The sequence below is a fragment of the Pavona decussata genome, unplaced genomic scaffold (genome assembly GCF_977016875.1).
Source record: "Pavona decussata unplaced genomic scaffold, jaPavDecu1.1 SCAFFOLD_336, whole genome shotgun sequence".
Classification (NCBI taxonomy): domain Eukaryota; kingdom Metazoa; phylum Cnidaria; class Anthozoa; order Scleractinia; family Agariciidae; genus Pavona; species Pavona decussata.
The window spans coordinates 543,312-557,972 of NW_028145724.1; positions in this window are offsets into that span (position 1 = coordinate 543,312).

Consider the following 14,661-nt stretch of genomic DNA (forward strand, 5'->3'; position numbering starts at 1 on the left):
CTGAAAACTGCGTTTTACTTTAGTTTGTGTTGGAAACTGGTTTTTGTTAATTTTCAAGCATCTCTTCCAAAAAAGAAGAATTTTGCGTCAAACCTGTGGAAGCAACTATAACTTGGTCATGAAAACTACGTTTTTGTCCAAGACGCTACTGAAAAATTGCTTTTAAATCCAGGTTGTGCAAAAAAATGGTTTTTGCCAAATTTTAAGGCTCTGTTGCTCAAAAATGCCATTTTGCGTAAAACTTGCACTAGGAATACCACTCGCTTTTAAAAACTGTTTTTTTTCTAGTTTGTGTTGAAAACTAGGTTTCAAGCCTCTGTTACCAAAAAATATGTTTTGGGTTAAAGTTAGTCAAAGAATATGCTTTACTCCTGGAAACTGCGTTTTACTTCAGTTTATGTTAGAAACTAGCTTTTTTTGCCAACTTTTAATGCTTCTGTTTCCAAAACATGTGTTTTGCGTCAAATCTGCACAAAGAATACAATTTGCCCCTAAAAACTGCGTTTAACTCCAGTTTTTTGTTAGAAAACTGCCCTTTTCTAAATTTTAATGTTCTCTTGCCACAATATGCATGTTGCGCCAAAATCAGTCCGTCTTACGCCCGTTTATGATGGAAACTTTCTTTTTTTCTAAATTTAAAGACTCTCTTGCCAAAAAGGGTGTTTTGCGTCAAATCTTCACAAAAAATAAAACGCGCTATAAACAATTACATTTTATTCAAGTTTGTGTTAAAAACTGGTTTTTGCCAAAGTTTAAGCCTGTATTCAAAAAATATGCGGTTTGCGTGGACATTGCACATGGAATACAACTCGCTCCTGAGAACTGCGTTTTACTCTAGTTTTTGTTGGAAACTGGCTGTTGCCAAATTTGAAGCTTCTTTTGCGAAAAAGTGCATTTTTTCGTAAAATCTGGTCAAAAAAGACATCTCGCTTCTAAAAGCTGTCTGTTTTACTAGTTTCTGTCGAAAACTGGCTTTTGTCAAAGTTTAAGCATCCGTTATCAAAAAATGCATTTTGCGTGAACCTTGTTCAAAGAATGACTCGCTTCTAAAAACTGCGTTTTACTTTAGGTTATCTTAGAAACTGGCTTTTATCAAATTCTAAGCCTCTCTTACCAAAAAAAAGGTTTTGTGTCAAATATGTGCCAAAAAACACAACTCACTCCTAAAAACTACGTCTTATTCCAGTTTGTGTTGGAAACTAGCTTTTGCCAAATTTAAAGCGTCTGTTGTAATATGACTTGCTCCTAAAAACTGCGTTTTACTTTAGTTTATATTAGAAACTGGCTTTTGTTAAACTCTAAGGGTCTCTTGCCAAAAAATTCGGTTTGCTTTAAATCTGTCTAAAAAAATACAACTCGCTCTTGAAAACTGCGTTTTAATCGAGTTTGAGTTGAAATTTAGCTTTTGTTAAATTTTAACCCTCTTTTAACAAAAAATGCATTTTTTGTCAAAGCTGCAAAAACAATACAACTCGCTCTTAAAAACTGCGTTTTATTCCAGTTTGTGTTAGAAACAATTTTTTTTTTAAACTTTAAGCCCCTATTCCCAAAAAATTTGTTTTGCGTCAAATCTGCTCAAATAATAAAACTAATTTAAAAACCTGTTGCCAAAAAAAGCGTTTTGCGTAATGCTTGCACAAGGAATCGCTCCTGAAAACTGGTTTTCTCTAGTTTGTGTTGGAAACTGGGTTTTGTCAAATTTTAAGCCTCAATTACTCCAGGGAATATTTTCTAATTTGAATAAAGAAACTATGCTTGCCCGGGACAACGAAATATCTAAAAAAAATATCAAAAAAAAATTAAATAATAAATAAAAAAAAATAAAAGAAAAATAAATAAAAAATTAAAAAATAAAAAAAAAAAAATTAAAAAAATTAAAAAAAACAAAAAATAAAAAAAGAAATAAAAAAAAATAATAAATAAATATACCCTAGGATACCCTTGTAAGCCTTAATATACCCTTGTAAACCGTAGTATACCCTTGTAAACCCTACTTTACCCTTGTAAATCCTACCATACCCTTGTGAACCCTAGTATACCCTTGCAAACCCTAAGATACCGTAGCATACCCTTGTAAGGGCTAGTATACCCTTGCAAACCGTAGTATTCCGTTGAAAACCCTACTATTTTTCTTTTAATTTTTTTTTTAATTTTTTAATTTTTAAATTTTTTGTTTCAAATCTTTAATTTTTTAATTTTTTATTTTATTTTTATTTATTTTTAATTTTTTTTAAATTTTTTTAAAATTTTTTTTGTTAATATTTCTTTTTTAATTTTTTATTTTTTTTATATTGCTGTTTTTTTTATTTTTGTTTCTTGTTAATTTTTTTTTAATTTTTTAATTTTTTTATTTATATTTATTTTTTAATTTTTTAAATTTTTTTTTATTGTTAATTTTTTTTTATATTTTTTAAGGACTAGTGTGCAGCACACAATTACTCCACGGAATATTTTCCACTTTGAATAAAGAAACCATGCTCGCCCGGGACAACGAAAATTTTCGTTAAAAAACTAGCTTTTTTGCCAAATTTTAAGTTTCTGTTTCCAAAACATGGGTTTTGGGTCAAATCTGCACAAAGAGTAAATTATGCCCCTAAAAACTGCGTTTAAATTTACTTCTAGTTGGAAAACTCTCCTTTTCAAAATTTTAACGCTCTCTTGCCAAAAAATGCGATTTGCGTCAAGTCTGCGCAAAGAAGAGAACTCGCTCATGAAAAATGCCTCTTACTCCAGTTTATCTCAAAATATGGCAGCCCAAATTTAAGCCTCTCTTACCGAAAAAAAAGGTTTTGTGTCAAATCTGCGCCAAAAACACATCTCGCTCCTGAAAACTGCGTTTTACTTTAGTTTGTGTTGGAAACTGGCTTTTGTTAATTTTCAAGCATCTCTTCCAAAAAAAAAAAGAATTTTGCGTCAAACCTGTGGAAGCAACTATAACTTGGTCATGAAAACTACGTTTTTGTCCAAGACGCTACTGAAAAATTGCTTTTAGATCCAGGTTGTGCAAAAAATGGTTTTTGCCAAATTTTAAGGCTCTGTTGCTCAAAAATGCCATTTTGCGTAAAACTTGCACTAGGAATACCACTCGCTTTTAAAAACTGTTTTTTTCTAGTTTGTGTTGGAAACTAGGTTTTAAGCCTCTGTTACCAAAAAATATGTTTTGGGTTAAAGTTAGTCAAAGAATATGCTTTACTCCTGGAAACTGCGTTTTACTTCAGTTTATGTTAGAAACTAGCTTTTTTTGCCAACTTTTAATGCTTCTGTTTCCAAAACATGTGTTTTGCGTCAAATCTGCACAAAGAATACAATTTGCCCCTAAAAACTGCGTTTAACTCCAGTTTTTTGTTAGAAAACTGCCCTTTTCTAAATTTTAATGTTCTCTTGCCACAATATGTATGTTGCGCCAAAATCAGTCCGTCTTACGCCCGTTTATGATGGAAACTGACTTTTGCTAAATTTAAAGACTCTCTTGCCAAAAAGGGTGTTTTGCGTCAAATCTTCACAAAAAATAAAACGCGCTATAAACAATTACATTTTATTCAAGTTTGTGTTAAAAACTGGTTTTTGCCAAAGTTTAAGCCTGTATTCAAAAAATATGCGGTTTGCGTGGAAATTGCACATGGAATACAACTCGCTCCTGAGAACTGCGCTTTACTCTAGTTTTTGTTGGAAACTGGCTGTTGCCAAATTTGAAGCTTCTTTTGCGAAAAAGTGCATTTTTTCGTAAAATCTGGTCAAAAAAGACATCTCGCTTCTAAAAGCTGTCTGTTTTACTAGTTTCTGTCGAAAACTGGCTTTTGTCAAAGTTTAAGCATCTGTTATCAAAAAATACATTTTGCGTGAACCTTGTTCAAAGAATGACTCGCTTCTAAAAACTGCGTTTTACTTTAGGTTATCTTAGGCTTTTATCAAATTCTAAGCCTCTCTTACCAAAAAGAACTGGTTTTCTCTAGTTTGTGTTGGAAACTGGGTTTTGTCAAATTTTAAGCCTCAATTACTCCAGGGAATATTTTCTAATTTGAATAAAGAAACTATGCTCGCCCGGGACAACGAAATATATAAAAAAAATATCAAAAAAAATAAATTAAATAAAAAATTAAAAATAAAATAAAATAATTAATTAAAAAATTAAAAAAACAAAAAAGAAATAAAAAAAAATAATAAATAAATATACCCTAGCATACCCTTGTAAGCCTTAATATACCCTTGTAAACCGTAGCATACCCTTGTAAATCCCACTATACTCCTGTAAATCTTAGCATACCCTTTTAGACCCTAGTACACCCTTGTAAACCGTAGTATACCCTTGTTGACCCTACTATACCCTTGTAAATCCTAGCATACCCTTGTGAACCCTAGTATACCCTTGCAAACCCTAGGATACCGTAGCATACCGTTGTAAGGGCTAGTATACCCTTGCAAACCGTAGTATTCCGTTGAAAACCCTACTATTTTTCTTTTAATTTTTTTTTAATTTTTTAATTTTTAAATTTTTTGTTTCAAATCTTTAATTTTTTAATTTTTTATTTTATTTTTATTTATTTTTAATTTTTTTTTAATTTTTTTAAATTTTTTTTTCATATTTCTTTTTTAATTTTTTTATTTTTTTTGTATATTGATGTTTTTTTTATTTTTGTTTTTTCGTTAATTTTTTTTTTAATTTTTTAATTTTTTTATTTATATTTATTTTTTAATTTTTTAAATTTTTTTTCTTGTTAAATTTTTTTATATTTATTAAGGACTAGTGTGCAGCACACAATTACTCCACGGAATATTTTCCACTTTGAATAAAGAAACCATGCTCGCCCGGGACAACGAAAATTTTCGATAAAAAACTAGCTTTTTTGGCCAAATTTTAAGTTTCTGTTTCCAAAACATGGGTTTTGGGTCAAATCTGCACAAAGAGTAAATTATGCCCCTAAAAACTGCGTTTAAATTTACTTCTAGTTGGAAAACTCTCCTTTTCAAAATTTTAACGCTCTCTTGCCAAAAAATGCGATTTGCGTCAAGTCTGCGCAAAGAAGAGAACTCGCTCATGAAAAATGCCTCTTACTCCAGTTTATCTCAAAATATGGCAGCCCAAATTTAAGCCTCTCTTACCGAAAAAAAGGGTTTTGTGTCAAATCTGCGCCAAAAACACATCTCGCTCCTGAAAACTGCGTTTTACTTTAGTTTGTGTTGGAAACTGGCTTTTGTTAATTTTCAAGCATCTCTTCCAAAAAAAAAGAATTTTGCGTCAAACCTGTGGAAGCAACTATAACTTGGTCATGAAAACTACGTTTTTGTCCAAGACGCTACTGAAAAATTGCTTTTAAATCCAGGTTGTGCAAAAAAATGGTTTTTGCCAAATTTTAAGGCTCTGTTGCTCAAAACTGCCATTTTGCGTAAAACTTGCACTAGGAATACCACTCGCTTTTAAAAACTGTTTTTTTCTAGTTTGTGTTGGAAACTAGGTTTTAAGCCTCTGTTACCAAAAAATATGTTTTGGGTTAAAGTTAGTCAAAGAATATGCTTTACTCCTGGAAACTGCGTTTTACTTCAGTTTATGTTAGAAACTAGCTTTTTTTGCCAACTTTTAATGCTTCTGTTTCCAAAACATGTGTTTTGCGTCAAATCTGCACAAAGAATACAATTTGCCCCTAAAAACTGCGTTTAACTCCAGTTTTCTGTTAGAAAACTGCCCTTTTCTAAATTTTAATGTTCTCTTGCCACAATATGCATGTTGCGCCAAAATCAGTCCGTCTTACGCCCGTTTATGATGGAAACTGACTTTTACTAAATTTAAAGACTCTCTTGCCAAAAAGGGTGTTTTGCGTCAAATCTTCACAAAAAATAAAACGCGCTATAAACAATTACATTTTATTCAAGTTTGTGTTAAAAACTGGTTTTTGCCAAAGTTTAAGCCTGTATTCAAAAAATATGCGGTTTGCGTGGACATTGCACATGGAATACAACTCGCTCCTGAGAACTGCGTTTTACTCTAGTTTTTGTTGGAAACTGGCTGTTGCCAAATTTGAAGCTTCTTTTGCGAAAAAGTGCATTTTTTCGTAAAATCTGGTCAAAAAAGACATCTCGCTTCTAAAAGCTGTCTGTTTTACTAGTTTCTGTCGAAAACTGGCTTTTGTCAAAGTTTAAGCATCTGTTATCAAAAAATACATTTTGCGTGAACCTTGTTCAAAGAATGACTCGCTTCTAAAAACTGCGTTTTACTTTAGGTTATCTTAGAAACTGGCTTTTATCAAATTCTAAGCCTCTCTTACCAAAAAAAAACTGGTTTTCTCTAGTTTGTGTTGGAAACTGGGTTTTGTCAAATTTTAAGCCTCAATTACTCCAGGGAATATTTTCTAATTTGAATAAAGAAACTATGCTCGCCCGGGACAACGAAATATATAAAAAAAATATAAAAAAAAATGACTTAAATAATAAATTAAAAAATAATAATAATAAAATAAAATAAAAAATTAAAAAATTAAAAAAAAAAAGAAATAAAAAAAAATAATAAAAATAAATATACCCTAGCATACCCTTGTAAGCCTTAATATACCCTTGTGAACCCTACTATACACTTGTAAATCCTAGCATACCCTTGTGAACCCTAGTATACCCTTGCAAACCCTAGGATACCGTAGCATACCGTTGTAAGGGCTAGTATACCCTTGTAAACCGTAGTATACCGTTGAAAACCCTACTATTTTTCTTTTAATTTTTTTTTCAATTTTTTAATTTTTTTATTTTTTTTTTTTTTTATTTTTTTTTAATTTTTTTTAAATTTTTTTTTCTAATATTTCTTTTTTAATTTTTTTTATTTTTTTATATTGATGTTTTTTTATTTTTGTTTTTTCGTTAATTTTTTTTTTAATTTTTTAATTTTTTTATTTATATTTATTTTTTAATTTTTTAAATTTTTTTTTATTGTTAAATTTTTTTATATTTATTAAGGACTAGTGTGCAGCACACAATTACTCCACGGAATATTTTCCACTTTGAATAAAGAAACCATGCTCGCCCGGGACAACGAAAATTTTCGATAAAAAACTAGCTTTTTTTTGCCAAATTTTAAGTTTCTGTTTCCAAAACATGGGTTTTGGGTCAAATCTGCACAAAGAGTAAATTATGCCCCTAAAAACTGCGTTTAAATTTACTTCTAGTTGGAAAACTCTCCTTTTCAAAATTTTAACGCTCTCTTGCCAAAAAATGCGATTTGCGTCAAGTCTGCGCAAAGAAGAGAACTCGCTCATGAAAAATGCCTCTTACTCCAGTTTATCTCAAAATATGGCAGCCCAAATTTAAGCCTCTCTTACCGAAAAAAAGGGTTTTGTGTCAAATCTGCGCCAAAAACACATCTCGCTCCTGAAAACTGCGTTTTACTTTAGTTTGTGTTGGAAACTGGCTTTTGTTAATTTTCAAGCATCTCTTCCAAAAAAAAAGAATTTTGCGTCAAACCTGTGGAAGCAACTATAACTTGGTCATGAAAACTACGTTTTTGTCCAAGACGCTACTGAAAAATTGCTTTTAAATCCAGGTTGTGCAAAAAAATGGTTTTTGCCAAATTTTAAGGCTCTGTTGCTCAAAAATGCCATTTTGCGTAAAACTTGCACTAGGAATACCACTCGCTTTTAAAAACTGTTTTTTTTCTAGTTTGTGTTGGAAACTAGGTTTTAAGCTTCTGTTACCAAATAATATGTTTTGGGTTAAAGTTAGTCAAAGAATATGCTTTACTCCTGGAAACTGCGTTTTACTTCAGTTTATGTTAGAAACTAGCTTTTTTTGCCAACTTTTAATGCTTCTGTTTCCAAAACATGTGTTTTGCGTCAAATCTGCACAAAGAATACAATTTGCCCCTAAAAACTGCGTTTAACTCCAGTTTTTTGTTAGAAAACTGCCCTTTTCTAAATTTTAATGTTCTCTTGCCACAATATGTATGTTGCGCCAAAATCAGTCCGTCTTACGCCCGTTTATGATGGAAACTGACTTTTGCTAAATTTAAAGACTCTCTTGCCAAAAAGGGTGTTTTGCGTCAAATCTTCACAAAAAATAAAACGCGCTATAAACAATTACATTTTATTCAAGTTTGTGTTAAAAACTGGTTTTTGCCAAAGTTTAAGCCTGTATTCAAAAAATATGCGGTTTGCGTGGAAATTGCACATGGAATACAACTCGCTCCTGAGAACTGCGTTTTACTCTAGTTTTTGTTGGAAACTGGCTGTTGCCAAATTTGAAGCTTCTTTTGCGAAAAAGTGCATTTTTTCGTAAAATCTGGTCAAAAAAGACATCTCGCTTCTAAAAGCTGTCTGTTTTACTAGTTTCTGTCGAAAACTGGCTTTTGTCAAAGTTTAAGCATCTGTTATCAAAAAATACATTTTGCGTGAACCTTGTTCAAAGAATGACTCGCTTCTAAAAACTGCGTTTTACTTTAGGTTATCTTAGAAACTGGCTTTTATCAAATTCTAAGCCTCTCTTACCAAAAAAAAACTGGTTTTCTCTAGTTTGTGTTGGAAACTGGGTTTTGTCAAATTTTAAGCCTCAATTACTCCAGGGAATATTTTCTAATTTGAATAAAGAAACTATGCTCGCCCGGGACAACGAAATATATAAAAAAAATATAAAAAAAAATGAATTAAATAATAAATGAAAAAAAGAAAATAAAATAAAAAAAAAATTAAAAAATTAAAAAAAAAATAAATAAATAAAAAAAAAAATAAAAATAAATAAACCCTAGCATACCCTTGTAAGCCTTAATATACCCTTGTGAACCCTACTATACCCTTGTAAATCCTAGCATACCCTTGTGAACCCTAGTATACCCTTGCAAACCCTAGGATACCGTAGCATACCGTTGTAAGGGCTAGTATACCCTTGTAAACCGTAGTATACCGTTGAAAACCCTACTATTTTTCTTTTAATTTTTTTTTCAATTTTTTAATTTTTTAATTTTTTATTTTATTTTTATTTTTTTTTAATTTTTTTTAAATTTTTTTTTCTAATATTTCTTTTTTAATTTTTTTATTTTTTTCATATTGATGTTTTTTTATTTTTGTTTTTTCGTTAATTTTTTTTTTAATTTTTTAATATTTTTATTTATATTTATTTTTTAATTTTTTAAATTTTTTTTTATTGTTAAATTTTTTTATATTTATTAAGGACTAGTGTGCAGCACACAATTACTCCACGGAATATTTTCCACTTTGAATAAAGAAACCATGCTCGCCCGGGACAACGAAAATTTTCGATAAAAAACTAGCTGTTTTTTGCCAAATTTTAAGTTTCTGTTTCCAAAACATGGGTTTTGGGTCAAATCTGCACAAAGAGTAAATTATGCCCCTAAAAACTGCGTTTAAATTTACTTCTAGTTGGAAAACTCTCCTTTTCAAAATTTTAACGCTCTCTTGCCAAAAAATGCGATTTGCGTCAAGTCTGCGCAAAGAAGAGAACTCGCTCATGAAAAATGCCTCTTACTCCAGTTTATCTCAAAATATGGCAGCCCAAATTTAAGCCTCTCTTACCGAAAAAAAAGGTTTTGTGTCAAATCTGCGCCAAAAACACATCTCGCTCCTGAAAACTGCGTTTTACTTTAGTTTGTGTTGGAAACTGGCTTTTGTTAATTTTCAAGCATCTCTTCCAAAAAAAAAGAATTTTGCGTCAAACCTGTGGAAGCAACTATAACTTGGTCATGAAAACTACGTTTTTGTCCAAGACGCTACTGAAAAATTGCTTTTAAATCCAGGTTGTGCAAAAAAATGGTTTTTGCCAAATTTTAAGGCTCTGTTGCTCAAAAATGCCATTTTGCGTAAAACTTGCACTAGGAATACCACTCGCTTTTAAAAACTGTTTTTTTTCTAGTTTGTGGTGGAAACTAGGTTTTAAGCCTCTGTTACCAAAAAATATGTTTTGGGTTAAAGTTAGTCAAAGAATATGCTTTACTCCTGGAAACTGCGTTTTACTTCAGTTTATGTTAGAAACTAGCTTTTTTTGCCAACTTTTAATGCTTCTGTTTCCAAAACATGTGTTTTGCGTCAAATCTGCACAAAGAATACAATTTGCCCCTAAAAACTGCGTTTAACTCCAGTTTTCTGTTAGAAAACTGCCCTTTTCTAAATTTTAATGTTCTCTTGCCACAATATGCATGTTGCGCCAAAATCAGTCCGTCTTACGCCCGTTTATGATGGAAACTGACTTTTACTAAATTTAAAGACTCTCTTGCCAAAAAGGGTGTTTTGCGTCAAATCTTCACAAAAAATAAAACGCGCTATAAACAATTACATTTTATTCAAGTTTGTGTTAAAAACTGGTTTTTGCCAAAGTTTAAGCCTGTATTCAAAAAATATGCGGTTTGCGTGGACATTGCACATGGAATACAACTCGCTCCTGAGAACTGCGTTTTACTCTAGTTTTTGTTGGAAACTGGCTGTTGCCAAATTTGAAGCTTCTTTTGCGAAAAAGTGCATTTTTTCGTAAAATCTGGTCAAAAAAGACATCTCGCTTCTAAAAGCTGTCTGTTTTACTAGTTTCTGTCGAAAACTGGCTTTTGTCAAAGTTTAAGCATCTGTTATCAAAAAATACATTTTGCGTGAACCTTGTTCAAAGAATGACTCGCTTCTAAAAACTGCGTTTTACTTTAGGTTATCTTAGAAACTGGCTTTTATCAAATTCTAAGCCTCTCTTACCAAAAAAAAACTGGTTTTCTCTAGTTTGTGTTGGAAACTGGGTTTTGTCAAATTTTAAGCCTCAATTACTCCAGGGAATATTTTCTAATTTGAATAAAGAAACTATGCTCGCCCGGGACAACGAAATATATAAAAAAAATATAAAAAAAAATGACTTAAATAATAAATGAAAAAAAAATAATAATAAAATAAAATAAAAAATTAAAAAATTAAAAAAAAAAAGAAATAAAAAATAATAATAAAAATAAATATACCCTAGCATACCCTTGTAAGCCTTAATATACCCTTGTGAACCCTACTATACACTTGTAAATCCTAGCATACCCTTGTGAACCCTAGTATACCCTTGCAAACCCTAGGATACCGTAGCATACCGTTGTAAGGGCTAGTATACCCTTGTAAACCGTAGTATACCGTTGAAAACCCTACTATTTTTCTTTTAATTTTTTTTTCAATTTTTTAATTTTTTTATTTTTTTTTTTTTTATTTTTTTTTAATTTTTTTTAAATTTTTTTTTCTAATATTTCTTTTTTAATTTTTTTATTTTTTTATATTGATGTTTTTTTATTTTTGTTTTTTCGTTAATTTTTTTTTTAATTTTTTAATTTTTTTATTTATATTTATTTTTTAATTTTTTAAATTTTTTTTTATTGTTAAATTTTTTTATATTTATTAAGGACTAGTGTGCAGCACACAATTACTCCACGGAATATTTTCCACTTTGAATAAAGAAACCATGCTCGCCCGGGACAACGAAAATTTTCGATAAAAAACTAGCTTTTTTTTGCCAAATTTTAAGTTTCTGTTTCCAAAACATGGGTTTTGGGTCAAATCTGCACAAAGAGTAAATTATGCCCCTAAAAACTGCGTTTAAATTTACTTCTAGTTGGAAAACTCTCCTTTTCAAAATTTTAACGCTCTCTTGCCAAAAAATGCGATTTGCGTCAAGTCTGCGCAAAGAAGAGAACTCGCTCATGAAAAATGCCTCTTACTCCAGTTTATCTCAAAATATGGCAGCCCAAATTTAAGCCTCTCTTACCGAAAAAAAGGGTTTTGTGTCAAATCTGCGCCAAAAACACATCTCGCTCCTGAAAACTGCGTTTTACTTTAGTTTGTGTTGGAAACTGGCTTTTGTTAATTTTCAAGCATCTCTTCCAAAAAAAAAGAATTTTGCGTCAAACCTGTGGAAGCAACTATAACTTGGTCATGAAAACTACGTTTTTGTCCAAGACGCTACTGAAAAATTGCTTTTAAATCCAGGTTGTGCAAAAAAATGGTTTTTGCCAAATTTTAAGGCTCTGTTGCTCAAAAATGCCATTTTGCGTAAAACTTGCACTAGGAATACCACTCGCTTTTAAAAACTGTTTTTTTTCTAGTTTGTGGTGGAAACTAGGTTTTAAGCCTCTGTTACCAAAAAATATGTTTTGGGTTAAAGTTAGTCAAAGAATATGCTTTACTCCTGGAAACTGCGTTTTACTTCAGTTTATGTTAGAAACTAGCTTTTTTTGCCAACTTTTAATGCTTCTGTTTCCAAAACATGTGTTTTGCGTCAAATCTGCACAAAGAATACAATTTGCCCCTAAAAACTGCGTTTAACTCCAGTTTTTTGTTAGAAAACTGCCCTTTTCTAAATTTTAATGTTCTCTTGCCACAATATGTATGTTGCGCCAAAATCAGTCCGTCTTACGCCCGTTTATGATGGAAACTGACTTTTGCTAAATTTAAAGACTCTCTTGCCAAAAAGGGTGTTTTGCGTCAAATCTTCACAAAAAATAAAACGCGCTATAAACAATTACATTTTATTCAAGTTTGTGTTAAAAACTGGTTTTTGCCAAAGTTTACGCCTGTATTCAAAAAATATGCGGTTTGCGTGGAAATTGCACATGGAATACAACTCGCTCCTGAGAACTGCGTTTTACTCTAGTTTTTGTTGGAAACTGGCTGTTGCCAAATTTGAAGCTTCTTTTGCGAAAAAGTGCATTTTTTCGTAAAATCTGGTCAAAAAAGACATCTCGCTTCTAAAAGCTGTCTGTTTTACTAGTTTCTGTCGAAAACTGGCTTTTGTCAAAGTTTAAGCATCTGTTATCAAAAAATACATTTTGCGTGAACCTTGTTCAAAGAATGACTCGCTTCTAAAAACTGCGTTTTACTTTAGGTTATCTTAGAAACTGGCTTTTATCAAATTCTAAGCCTCTCTTACCAAAAAAAAACTGGTTTTCTCTAGTTTGTGTTGGAAACTGGGTTTTGTCAAATTTTAAGCCTCAATTACTCCAGGGAATATTTTCTAATTTGAATAAAGAAACTATGCTCGCCCGGGACAACGAAATATATAAAAAAAATATAAAAAAAAATGAATTAAATAATAAATGAAAAAAAGAAAATAAAATAAAAAAAAAATTAAAAAATTAAAAAAAAAATAAATAAATAAAAAAAAAAATAAAAATAAATAAACCCTAGCATACCCTTGTAAGCCTTAATATACCCTTGTGAACCCTACTATACCCTTGTAAATCCTAGCATACCCTTGTGAACCCTAGTATACCCTTGCAAACCCTAGGATACCGTAGCATACCGTTGTAAGGGCTAGTATACCCTTGTAAACCGTAGTATACCGTTGAAAACCCTACTATTTTTCTTTTAATTTTTTTTTCAATTTTTTAATTTTTTAATTTTTTATTTTATTTTTATTTTTTTTAATTTTTTTTAAATTTTTTTTTCTAATATTTCTTTTTTAATTTTTTTATTTTTTTATATTGATGTTTTTTTATTTTTGTTTTTTCGTTAATTTTTTTTTTAATTTTTTAATTTTTTTATTTATATTTATTTTTTAATTTTTTAAATTTTTTTTTATTGTTAAATTTTTTTATATTTATTAAGGACTAGTGTGCAGCACACAATTACTCCACGGAATATTTTCCACTTTGAATAAAGAAACCATGCTCGCCCGGGACAACGAAAATTTTCGATAAAAAACTAGCTTTTTTTTGCCAAATTTTAAGTTTCTGTTTCCAAAACATGGGTTTTGGGTCAAATCTGCACAAAGAGTAAATTATGCCCCTAAAAACTGCGTTTAAATTTACTTCTAGTTGGAAAACTCTCCTTTTCAAAATTTTAACGCTCTCTTGCCAAAAAATGCGATTTGCGTCAAGTCTGCGCAAAGAAGAGAACTCGCTCATGAAAAATGCCTCTTACTCCAGTTTATCTCAAAATATGGCAGCCCAAATTTAAGCCTCTCTTACCGAAAAAAAGGGTTTTGTGTCAAATCTGCGCCAAAAACACATCTCGCTCCTGAAAACTGCGTTTTACTTTAGTTTGTGTTGGAAACTGGCTTTTGTTAATTTTCAAGCATCTCTTCCAAAAAAAAAGAATTTTGCGTCAAACCTGTGGAAGCAACTATAACTTGGTCATGAAAACTACGTTTTTGTCCAAGACGCTACTGAAAAATTGCTTTTAAATCCAGGTTGTGCAAAAAAATGGTTTTTGCCAAATTTTAAGGCTCTGTTGCTCAAAAATGCCATTTTGCGTAAAACTTGCACTAGGAATACCACTCGCTTTTAAAAACTGTTTTTTTTCTAGTTTGTGTTGGAAACTAGGTTTTAAGCCTCTGTTACCAAAAAATATGTTTTGGGTTAAAGTTAGTCAAAGAATATGCTTTACTCCTGGAAACTGCGTTTTACTTCAGTTTATGTTAGAAACTAGCTTTTTTTGCCAACTTTTAATGCTTCTGTTTCCAAAACATGTGTTTTGCGTCAAATCTGCACAAAGAATACAATTTGCCCCTAAAAACTGCGTTTAACTCCAGTTTTTTGTTAGAAAACTGCCCTTTTCTAAATTTTAATGTTCTCTTGCCACAATATGTATGTTGCGCCAAAATCAGTCCGTCTTACGCCCGTTTATGATGGAAACTGACTTTTGCTAAATTTAAAGACTCTCTTGCCAAAAAGGGTGTTTTGCGTCAAATCTTCACAAAAAATAAAACGCGCTATAAACAATTACA